This window comes from Brachyhypopomus gauderio, unplaced genomic scaffold, assembly GCF_052324685.1.
Source record: "Brachyhypopomus gauderio isolate BG-103 unplaced genomic scaffold, BGAUD_0.2 sc173, whole genome shotgun sequence".
Classification (NCBI taxonomy): Eukaryota; Metazoa; Chordata; class Actinopteri; order Gymnotiformes; family Hypopomidae; genus Brachyhypopomus; species Brachyhypopomus gauderio.
Genome location: NW_027506994.1, coordinates 1 through 12,500, shown reverse-complemented (window position 1 = coordinate 12,500; position 12,500 = coordinate 1). Strand labels below are relative to the sequence as shown.

At 42.2% G+C, this 12,500-nt stretch overlaps 1 long non-coding RNA gene across 1 annotated transcript in view; it reads right to left on the bottom strand.

Annotated features, from left to right (window-relative positions):
- LOC143501432 (uncharacterized) overlaps window positions 1–246 on the bottom strand; it is a 14,821-nt gene extending 14,575 nt beyond the window's left edge. The window contains exon 1 of the long non-coding RNA XR_013126978.1: window positions 1–246. This exon is cut by the window's left edge and continues 762 nt beyond it. This is a non-coding gene — a long non-coding RNA (uncharacterized LOC143501432).
- Window positions 247–12,500: the final 12,254 nt, after the last annotated feature.

The following is a 12,500-nucleotide window of genomic DNA, read 5'->3' as shown; positions in this document are numbered from 1 at the left end:
GGTTCTTCAAACAATATGCACAACCAGAACAACTCTTCATGCACACTGTGCAGTGGTCCGATTCAAACAGGCCCCACCCCTACCAATCATAAACTTAACATATTCAGTTATCTTTACTTAACATGATCATTGCAATGCCTATTTCAGCTCAATAATGATAACAACTAGTTTTATTTAGTAATGGCAATATTTTTTATGAAACATGAAATAATAATTAATGATTACTAAAATAATTTATTAAAACCTAATCCGGGTTTACAGTGTAGATACAGTGATACAGATACAGTGCATATTTAATAGTGGATTGAAAATGAGATGGATCTGGAACGCCTTAACTCTTTATGTATGTTATAAATATAAAAATAAATCACAGTCAAGAACATTTTACTTTTTACTCACTTTTATAACATGAAAATCACATATTTAACATGTCAAAACTTAAATTAAAACATGCATCAATGTTGTCTTGTAATATTTCCTTGAAATTAATTCCAGAAGATTCTATTACTTTGTCTCATTAAGATTAATCAATATTACTTTCTTTTTACAGTTTGTTTAGTTAAAATTATTATCTAAGAATTGTTAAAAAACAGATTTATAATGTATTTAATTTATACAGATTTTTCTTGTTAAATCACATGACATTTTTAAATAAACAGTTTGTTCTGGTAATTGTAATACACTTTCCCTGTCATTTTAAAATACAGGAAAAAACTGTAAAATTTATTGGGAAAAACCTGTAAAAAAACTGTTTTTTTTTACAGTGCACACATACAAAGGTGAGAGCTCAGGTTTGTTTTGGGAGGTTATTCTGCCTTTTCTTATCCTGCTCTACTGACTATAACCAGTCATAATGCCCCACAAAACTGTTCTGTGGGTTTTGAGTGTGCATGTGTGTGTGTGTAAAAAGTAGGACATGAACATAGGACATGGGCAATAGAGATATGAACTGAATGTAGACTGCACACACACACACACACACACACACACATTTGTATACAGCATGCATATATTCAGAAATGATCATATATTGTGTGGTCATACATAAATTATAGCCATCCCTACAATGTCAGGGAATATTTTATATTTTCTGTGACACACACACAGACACTTTTGTATACTATATCTGAATACATATATTCAGATATGACCACATACTGTATGATCATACATAAATCATAGCCATACAGACAATGTCTGGGAATATTTTATGCGCTCCTGAGACCCCCCTCCCCCACTCACACACACACACCACACACACACACACACACAAAACACAGTGAGGTGGGCGTGTGGGTGATGACTATGGCTATCTAGACCATCAGTTTAGTGTAGACCACCAGTTTGGTGTAGACCACCAGTTTAGTCTAGACCAGGGGTCGGCAACTGGCGGACCGCGGTCCGTATCCGGACCCGAACGCAGTCCTGTCCGGACCCAATCTCATTCCTGATTAACTGGATACGGACCCAAAAAAACCATATTTATTCATTTTGACGGGAGAATTAATTTTAAACCGGAGTATTTATTTCAGGGCTATTGAAAAAAACACTCCGTCACGAGTGTTACGTTCACCACCCCCCGGACCTCAGGTGACAGCTATCTGCCAAAATTGGACCGCGGACAAATTTAGTTGAGTACCCCTGGTCTAGACCATCAACTCTGCATAATTCTCCATGTTAGATTACCCACAACCTTCACTCCACCATGCTGACACTGTTCAATAGCCATGTGAACTATACTAAGTTATAGTTTGCGAAGAAGTAGCTCTTCTCGAACAGCTCTTGAAGTGACCAGCGTCACATCTGACTCTTTTAACTGCCTCCAGAGAAGTGAGCTAGGAAAATGATCCCTTGACCATTAATAGTTCCATCTTGGAAACCTGCCATTTTTGTTACGGAGTATAGCAGTGTTCTCAAGTCTCACGCATTGAGCGTGTGATACACGCATTTTACCGTCTTCACAAGCTCTCACGCCACACTTCCGATTTCACACGGCGAAAAAAAAAAATCTAGTTTATTTACCTCTGATCCATATATATATGTCGCACTCCACTGGCGATCGATCGCGAAATACAACAACAACGTCACCCCCCCCCCCCCCCCCCCCCTCAAAAACTTGTGGCTGTATGGCATTTTTTGGTCTTGTTTAATATTTTTAGCATATTCACTAACAAAATCCATTAGCCAGCTAGCTAACTACCTAAACCTTATGCTACTGGTGTCAGAGCTTGACAGAACATTTTATGTAAGTTGTTTTACTCACTTTATAATTGTATACCTGTTTGTATGTATACATTTCACAAATATGGCTTGAAATCCTCTCAGAAATCAGTTTGTTAGCTCAATTCTTGTCTTAGTAGCCACATTACACCAATAGCAAACTACCTAAGAACAGATACATTGTTAATGATATCGTGCTATCATTTTTGTACAGTCTGCCTAATAATTTATAGTTTACTTAAAAGTTTAGTTAGGTATAACTTATTATACTTAATTTTTGTCAGATTTTATGCGAGATTCTTGCCCACGTAATTTATTCAGTCTTCTTGTCTTCAAAGTGATGAGCTTTAGTCTCTGTGCTTATAATATTTCCTCACTGCAAAACAGCTATTAAATAAAATTTGATGTAGCATTTAAAAAATCTCAAGAATAACTAAATCTGACTTGGGGATGTTTTAGGTACCCTGTGTCTGTGCTGATCTCCAGAACAGTCAACTTCTATCAGAAATGTTCTGTTTTATTTATTTATGACTACGTACAAACTAGTTATTGATAAAAAAACGAACATAGTTTGTGAAGAGTTGAAAGTGTCTGATGTAATCTGCTCCATGCTGAGCTCCTGCTGACAGAGACGAACATGAGCTTAATTAAATCACAACTGAAATTCACACCCCACAATTCTCACCGCACATGTCCTAGCAATAGAAAGAAAACACCAAACACATGTTGTGTCCCACTAACATACATCTATCATGACATATTTTTATTAATGTTATTTAAAGTTATCTTAAATGCATTGTACTTTAAACAAGAGCTTCTTATTTGCATTTTCTTTTTTGGTTAACGATATAAAAGATGGGCCTGTGTTCCATCTGTATCCTGATGTGATGAATGAGGTTCTTCTAAGGTCGGCCTTGCCGGGCCCTCCTCACTGCTCGGGTCAGCAGTGCATGACTGTCGCCATGCCGACCGTGGAGCAGCGAGAGGGATTTGTTGCCGTGGCCCCTGGGTTTGTGGTAGCGAAGGAGAAAAAACAACAACACAAGCAAAAACAAGAAGTGACCTCTTCCACATGCTCTAGGCCAGAAATGTCACAGCTAACATCTGTGTCTCTCTCTCTCCCTCTCTCTCTCTCTCTCTTTCTTTCTTTCTCTCTGTGTCTGTCTCCTACCTGTCTCAATCTATCCATTTACCTCCCCAACCAATTATCATTTAGCCATTTAGCCAGGCTACACAGATGGCTCAGTTTAACTTTTCCGTTTAATGGAAGCTCATGAATGTCCTGTCATGGCTCCTCTTTTAAGGGGCTGTCTCCTGTCCTCTCTTTTCCGTGCCTGCTCTTGTCCTTCTATGTTGTCCTCCCTTTATTCACCATCCTCCCTCTGTCCATTAATCCCCCCCTTCCCTCTGTGTCTGGGGTCCTGTGGAGAGAAGGGGACAGCCCTCCTGGTCCTTCAACTCCAAACTCAAATCCCATCATGCCCCACCTTGCTTGCATGACTTGGGATGAGTGCAGTAGACCAGAATGCAATGGGGCAGGTGCACAGAGGTTTACGCTTGGATAAATATTGATGTATGAAAGAGAGGCGGCTTGCCGTAAGGGTTGGTGTGTGCATGTCCTGGTTTGGACCAAAACGGTGCTGGAGTAAAGTCAGGTTTCACAGACCCTGGAGCTGGTCACGGATGCTGAGGCATGTATGAATGTAAAGCAGGTGTCTAGTAGACATGTTCACACACTTATAGTGCCCATTCAGTTATTACTGTACTTGTCATTTCTCAGTAATCCAGTTTAATCCTTACACAGACCAGTATACGGTAAGTTAAATGCCTCTCTCTATATATATGTTTTCTCACTTTCTCATGTTTTCTCATTTTCTCTTATATATTATACTAAGCAGGCATTCAAACTCACCTACCACATCAAACATTATTTGTGCACACTCACACACACACATACACACACACACACACACACACACACACACACACACACACACACACACACTCATGCTCAGATTAGTGTGTTTCCTGCAAAGGCGTGGTCTGCACCATCTGCTCACCCTAGGAGTAGCTGAGCTGTGACTTGAGCAGGGGGATTAGTGTTGTAGCGCCGGCCGGTACTGCACCCCCCCCTCCCCCTCAGTCCACAAACTCCACCCTCCACCCCCTGCTCCCTCCACAGACTCCCCCTCTACCCCCGGGCTGTATGCCCGCTACCCCACTCCTTTATGGCTGCCAGTAGCTCCTCCACAAGCCCCTCCCGTCCCCCTTTGCCTTAGCTGGGAAGTGCCCACGCCCGTATCTGTTGCTGGCCACGCCGGTGGCACGTCTGCCCACCTAATCCCGATACCATGTCTGAGCCACCACAGGACCCGACTGTACGCCATCAGGTGTGAACGCCATCAGGTCTGTTCCCTTCTTGCTCATGTGCTGGGGAGACGAAAAGGATTTAAGCAGGGGGTTTTGGCCCGTGTCTCCGTGCCATCTAAGACCCCTGCACAGGGTAGATCATGTTAGCTGTTTTACCATACAAAGCCTCATTAATTACCACCTGACTGAAGTTCTATTCCATTGAGGGTTTTATTCTATTGTCCTTTATTTGAAGATCATAGGGTTCTGTTGGACTTTAACTGAAGTTCTGAGGGTTCTATTCCATTGTCCTGCATTTGAAATTCTAAGGGTTCTACTCTGTTGGTCTTTAACTGAAGTTCTGAGGGTTCTATTCCATTGTCCCGTATTTGAAGATCAGAGGGTTCTGTTGGACTTTCAGTGAATTTCTGAGGGTTCTATTCCATTGTCCCACATTTGAAGTTCTTAGGGTTCTATTCTGTTGGTATTTAACTGAAGTTCTGAAGGTTCTATTCTATTGTACTGTATTTGAAGTTCTAAGGGTTCTATCAATGGCTGTGTGGTCTTGCACTTATGGCTGGAATTTCTGATGGAACAACCTGCTTAGCCTTGAGGTCTCCAGGTAACACCCACTATGTGTTACATGAAATGGTAACTTCAGGACCAGTGATCATTAACAGGCCTTAACAGAATATTTATCAGCTAAGAAGCACACCAGCCACTCCCCACCAAAGATCCAAGCTCAAACGAGATCACCTGCCCCTGGGTAATATTTGCCAAAGTCCTTCAAGAATGTACTCATGGAGATATGTACTGAAGAATGTCTTGAGCATTGAGCTTGAATTCGTTGATTGTTTGATGGACAGGCCGCAGTGTCCATTTGAGTTGATGGAGTGTGATTTTTCAACATGGAGAATCAGGGGTAGGTTGCATGAGACAGAAGTTCTGTGAGACAGAAGTTCCTGAGATGAGCCAAGGGTTGAGGCAGAGACAGGGAGGGGTTCCTCTGCTGCAGGAACAGAGATATCACAGATACTGAACCTCAGCTCGAGAACACAGACAAGCCCACAAAGCGGAAACAGGTGCTGCTGTTTATATCACACCTGTCAGAAGGAATACGAAAATAATGTTGTGATGTGGCTTTAGTACTCATACCACCCTCTCTCCTCTCTCTTTCTCGCCTATCTCTCTTTCTCTCTCCTTTTCCCCTGTCTCTCTTCTCTCTCCCTCCCTCATTCTTGCTGAATTCAGATATAAGTAAAGATGTCCCAAAAACCTTTGCTCTGAGGAAATTAGCATTCTATAAAATGCCACTGAAATTACATGAAAAGCACTTTAAATGCACTAGAGCAGGTTTTTAATTACAGCTTTTCTTGACTGCTAAGACATTTCTTGGACAATGCTCCATTTGCCAAAAGTCTAGACACAAATGCATAACTGCGCACTCATCTTCACAAATGTCAAACTTCAATTTCCAAACTAAACTCTCTATTTTAAACCATGTACTCTTACATGAAAACCAAACTTTGCCTCCAAACAGCACACAAAAGCCCTCAAATACACATACACTACAAAATGGCCATTATGCAGTTTTGAAATCAATTCAATTCAAAACATGCTTCTGCAACAATAGTTGATGCTTGTGGTTCCCCCAGAACAACCTCTTTACATGAGCAGCATGTACAACACGCACACCTTTTCCACACTTCCAACTCCTTAATGCACTATAGTAAAACTACGTGGGAAAAAATCAATGCACTTTAAAAATATGCATCTGATAAAGAACATAGAATACTGTAAAATAATTTCCATGTATTTACCAATATGCCAATGATGAAAATGGTCTATACATAAATAAAATCACATCTCTTCCTCAGCATCCTGTGTGTGCTCAGGCCAGATATTGTAGAGTGTAGGTAGGCAGAACGACACTGCTGGATCTTGGGTTCTTTGGCAACCTCAAACTAGAGCAGCCTGGTGGAAACAGACATTGATCCTGGTACCATCATACTGCCTATACTACAGTAATACTACCACTGTACTCAAACACTCGCACATATTCCAAGCACCTGGCTCATCCTCAACCTTTTCCGACAAAGAATGCAGTCAATTGCCGAGATGCCGATTGCATCGATGCGTCCTTTGTGTTCCACACAAGGGAATGCTGCTGTTGACGATGATCATAATCATAATGAAGGTGATACTAACAGGCTCTTGCTGTTCAGGAAGTAGCCATCTCCTGCTTTGAGGGACGTCTCTTAGTCCTGCATTCCTGGAAATCATCAATTTTACGAAATAGGAGCATACGCCAACTCCAGATTTACTATATGTGGAGCACTGCAGACAGTACAGAATAAGACGCTGCAATTCATGTATGTGATGCAACAGTGTGTAAGATACACCTCTGAAGGTCATTATGATTGAAGCCATGGTGAAGCGGCTCAGATTGACATGGGCTTGGTCAGCTAGAGCTGCATGAATCTCATCAGAAACCATTTGTCTCCTTGTCTTCCTCGTCTTCCTCCTGCTCTCCCGTGTCTTCTTCACCCTTCACGTCCTTGTGTATCCATTGTTCCAGAACAAGTGGACTGTCCTGTGGCCATTTTCCCTGTCTGTCCTGAGGTTCTGATTGGTGTGCAAACAGTTTTGTGTTTTAGTGTTTCCACATGTGGATTTGAAGAATTGGTAGTGAATGCCAGCTGCTTTCTAAATGAATAAATAGTGCAGGCAGTGTTGAATGAATGCATTTATGTGTAGATTTTCAAGTTCAACAAATCTGAATCGCATGTGAAAACAGCAGAATAGTGTTTACAGTTTGGGGAAATGGGTTTGTTTTGGTAGATGGAGTTATGGTTTGGAACGTTTGCTTAACAGGCCCAGGTATAGAGACCGAGAAAAATTGTCAAGGAAAGAAATGCTGCTTTTGAAGATAAACCTGAGTAACCTCTGCGTTCCACTGGACTCCCACTTACTTCTGAAGCACATTCTCGTTAAAGCTGCGCTTTACAGTTAACATAAAAATCAAAGTTCTCACTGCGTTGGCTGAGAATAACGGCCTTGGTCGGTTCTTGTTCTGCAGGGCCATTCTAGCTCGGGGATCTCTGAAAACCACACACGCTCTTTGTCTAATGTATGATATGTGTGTAATGTATTGTAATAAGCCTTATTAAAGCCATATGACAGCTGGAAGGACAGTACATCTCTTATGTGGCTCATGGCAAACATGCTGTATATATTACAGACTGAACAGTCTAATGTCACCCATGGGCTAAAAACACACACACACATTATTACCATATTATATAATGCTTACATTTGAAATGCAATTGGAACAAATATCATAATTATTCAGTAATTGTATAGATTTTTTATGTATTTGTTGCGAGACTTTATGAGAGGTATGGGTCCTTTCACAGCGGAAACACTACACTGTCCATCTCTTCATGTCAACAATCCATTCCCTACTGCACTATCTCTGTTCTCTCTCTTTCTCTGGTCTCTCTTTTTATTCTCTTTCTCTACCTCTCTCTATTCCTCTACCTCTATTTCTGTTCTCTAATTTTCATTTCAATTCTCTCCCTCTTTTCCTTTTTGCTTTCTCTCCTTCCCCCTCTCTGTTCTTTCATCTTTTTCCTTCCTTTCTCTCTCCTCTTTCTATTCCCCTCCCTGTCTCTCTGCTCTTTCTCCCCCTCTCTCTCCTCTCCCCTCTCTCTTTTTCCTCTCTCTACCACTCTTTTACAGACTGTCATTTCCACTAAATTAGTGCCTAAGGTTTTAATTGTGGTTTTATGAAGCTCATTTATTGGTGTTCATGAGAGGGCTCTCCTCTCTAAGCGTGTATGTGTGTGTGTGTTTGAATGTTTTGGTCTCAGCCTCCTTGTGGTTTGGCATAGTTTTCCTCTACCTTTCCCCCTCTCTCTCCCTATTTTTCTCTGATATTTGTTATTGTTCACCCTCTTTTTCACACCTTTCGACTTGTATTTCAGTGTTGAAAACGTTGCTTTTATAGGGAGTTAGTGAAGCGAGAATGAAGCAGTTGTGAGGATGCAGTGGGGCAGAAATAAGGTAGTGTGGATGCAGGAGTGAGGGGAGTGAGAGGAGTGAGGGGTGTAATGATGTGGGCTAAGCAGGTGGGACGTAAATGCAGATTTTGAAGTGATATAATAAAATAACTAACAAGAATAATGGTACTCATAAAAAGAACAGAGGTGACATGAAAGCTAACATTAAAGACGCAGAAGGAGCAAGAATTACAAAAATCATGAAAATAACCAGTACTTACAATAACCAACCAACACAAGAGACCAAACACAGGACTTAAATACACTGACCAAACAAGGAACCCAATAAGACACACCAGAAAGCAATAACGAGGGGCGGAGAACAAGGTAGGGCTGTGAAGGCAGAGACAACTAGGAATTTCAAAATAAAAGGCACACAAACGCGTGGAGAACAAAACAGAAGACATGACAGACAGGAGGGAGGCGGGGCCATGTGACAAGGGGGAGTGAGGAGGGTGAGAGGAGTGAGGGGAGTGAGAGGAGTGAGGGGGAATAGGGGGAGTGAGGGGAGATAGGCAGACTGAGGGGAGTTAGGGGGAGTGAAGGGAGTGAGACAAGGATGAGAGGGAGTGACAAGGAGTTTGGTGGAGTGAGACAGGCCTGATGACTGCAGCGTCAGTGCCTGCTCGGCTTGCTGCTGGTGACATGTGAGGTTCTGTAGCCTGATGGGAACTCGTCTGCCGAGTTTGGACTGGTAAGGACTAGTAAAGACTGATAAAAACTGGCAAGGACTAGTAAGGACAGATAAGGACTGGTAAAGACAGTTAAGGAGTTAAGGACAGATAAGGACTGGTAAAGACAGTTAAGGACAGAAAAGAACTGGTAAAGATGGGTAAGGACAGATAAGGACTGGTAAAGACAGTTAAGGACAGAAAAGAACTGGTAAAGATGGGTAAGGACAGATAACGACTGGTAAAGACAGGTAAGGACAGATAAGGACTGGTAAAGACAGGTAAGGTCAGATAAGGACTGGTAAAGACTGGACATGGGCTTGTGGATCACATCTTGTCTCACAACCTAAAGTATAGAAAATGCTGCTCATGCTGCTCATAACACTACCTGCAGTTTTAATCTTAGGAAAGTGGAACTTTATGATAAATGTAAATATAAATATATATATATTTTGCCATAATGAAATGTTGCATCATGGCAACTGCAAAAATATTAGACCTATTTGTTTTCACTGTTTTCACTTCATTAATATCATGATATCAGATTAGGCCTAGTCCCTGATTAACTTGGTACTAATTGAGATTAGGCCTAGTGTAAGGGCGTACTCACACTAGGCACGGTTTGCTGGTTCCGTGCTGGGGCCCGGTTATCCCCCCTCCCCACTCCCCCTCTGGCCTGCACTCACACTGGCTTCATCAAGCCGGCCCGAGCACGCTTACGTCATCACAACACCACTTTATTTGGAAAAAAAGCGTGCTCGCACAAAACTATGGAGTTCACGATTCTCTTTTTATTGTATTTTTGGAGTTGTTTTGGGAGTGCAGAAACACGGTGCAAGCACAGATTTATCGATAATTTAACACAACGATTGTCTGCTAATCGCTTTGCCGCCATGACTGTTTAACGTGAGCGTCGCATCACTGACGTCATGTTTGAGTAACGGCAAAATGAACCAATCAGATGAGGCACCAAGCGGGCCCGGGCACGGATAGCGCTCACACTAGAAGCGAACCGTGCCCGAGTCCAAGCGAATCGTGCCCTGGCCCACCTCTTCAAGCGGTTCGGAGCGATCACACTAGTCAAACGAACCGTGCTTCGGCAGGGAATCGCACGGCCCGGATCACAAACCCTAGTGTGAGTACGCCCTAAGACTAAACTCTAGTATCAGTAGTGACTCGCCACAAAAAATTCCTTTTGAGTAAACAGTTGGGATTAGGTTCAGTTGGGTAGGCGGGGATATATTTCACTAGATTAACTGTGCCAAAAACAGCAATAAAACAATTAAAAAAATGTATTACAGTCCGTGTTCCAGAATTTTGGAGCGTTCCAGGTTTTATACAATACTTGTATATGTTTTATACAAGTAAGAAATCCTGCTTCATGAAATATCTCCCTGATATGGAATATTGTGGAGTATTGTCCCTGTGAGTATTTTGCTCCTAAAATATATCTGTCTCTCTCTGTCTTACTGCGTGGCCTTCTTGTTCCCCGGCCTCCTACACCACACCCTCCTGCCCCTGCTCCCACCCTAGCTGTCTTACCCCCCACCCTGTGCCCTGCTGCAGGCTCCTGAACCTCAGGGTCTAATTAATACTTAATTAGATTTGTTGAAATTGATTAGTGATTTAGTCCGTTAAATGCCGTGCCTCATTGCCTCCTGTAGAAACGTCATTAATGTGGCATTACATCCCCGCGGCGACCACACACACACACACACACACACACACACATGCCCATACATGCATGCACACACAACCAGAGTAACACAATGGGAAACAGACTTCTACATGATGTTTGCATTTGTGTGTGTGTGTGTGTGTGTGTGTGTGTGTGTGTGTGTGTGTGTGTGTGCATCTATAATTATTTCACACATTTGAGGAGCTTGCGCTGCCAAAATTCAGGCCATTATTTCGGTACACGTTATGTCTTAAAATGAAAACAAAAGAAAATAATAATGTAATCGGGTCCTTTAGATAAATGTCATTTCATCTAATAGTGTCTTCTCATAACATGGTGTCATAACCTTTTCTCTATTCTCACAACTCCACAGAACAGCTCAGAATCAGTTGTGTAGCACATTTATCAAGCAGGTGAGACAGAGAGCTGAGAATGATCTAATATCCCATGGCCGCTGCCTCAGGCCGCACCTTTTCTCCTGGAGTGCTGGCGTGTGATTCCAAAAGCAGTAACATTCAGATCATTTGTGAGTTTCCCAAGGATCCAGTGTCACATTGTGTGTATGTGTGTGTGTGAGAACATTTCTATATATTTCTATATTTCTATTACACGTGTCCCATTTCTAGCATGTTGTACACACTTCCATTTTTCACACTCTTAAATTTGGTGTAGAACACACGCATGGACACACACACACACATCAACATAACCACACATGGACACACACTCCACATGCAGAGGTCTGTTTTATTGCTCTCTCCAGGACGATTCATGAGATCTGTGAGGTGTTTTGGACCACCAGCTGTTTCTCTGTATCCCTTTATGGGCTAGTTGAGAGGTGTGTAAGTGGAAATGTGTATGTGTGTGTGTGTGTGTGTGTGCAAGAGGAAATGGGTGTGTGTGTGTGTGTGTGTGCATGTATGTACAGGTGTGGGTGTGTTACACCAAATGTAAGGGTGTATGTGTATGTGTCTCTCTCCCACACACACATACAAACACACACACAAAAGTTGCCAAATTCACCCTTATTCCCTCATCAAGATCATCATCTCTTCCATCACTGTTCTGTGATGTTCTTCCTTCTCGTGTGCTTGTGTGTGTGTGTGTGTGTGTGTGTGTGTGTGATTGTGTGTGATTGTGTGTGTGTGTGTGTGTGTGTGTGTGTGTGTGTATTTGTGAGTATGTGTTATCTGGGCTGTACTGATTTACCCCTCACAATAACAGGCCCCAGTCCAGAGAGCTGGCGGGCTGGCAGGTCTACTAGTGTGTTGGACAACTGCTTCATGCTAGTTTGAGCCAGAGAGAGAGACTGACAGAAAGAAAGAAAATAAGGAATGGAATAAGATGCAGTGGAGAGGAATGAATTGGGGTCACTGGGTTTGCTGCATACAAGATATCAGCAAGGTTGTTTTCTCCACCCCCCAAACAGTGGCAGTATTTGAAAACCTCTGCTTTTAACTTCCCCATCTATCCCTCTCTCACTCACTCTTTCAGTCTGTTTCATTCCTTCTATCTCTTCCT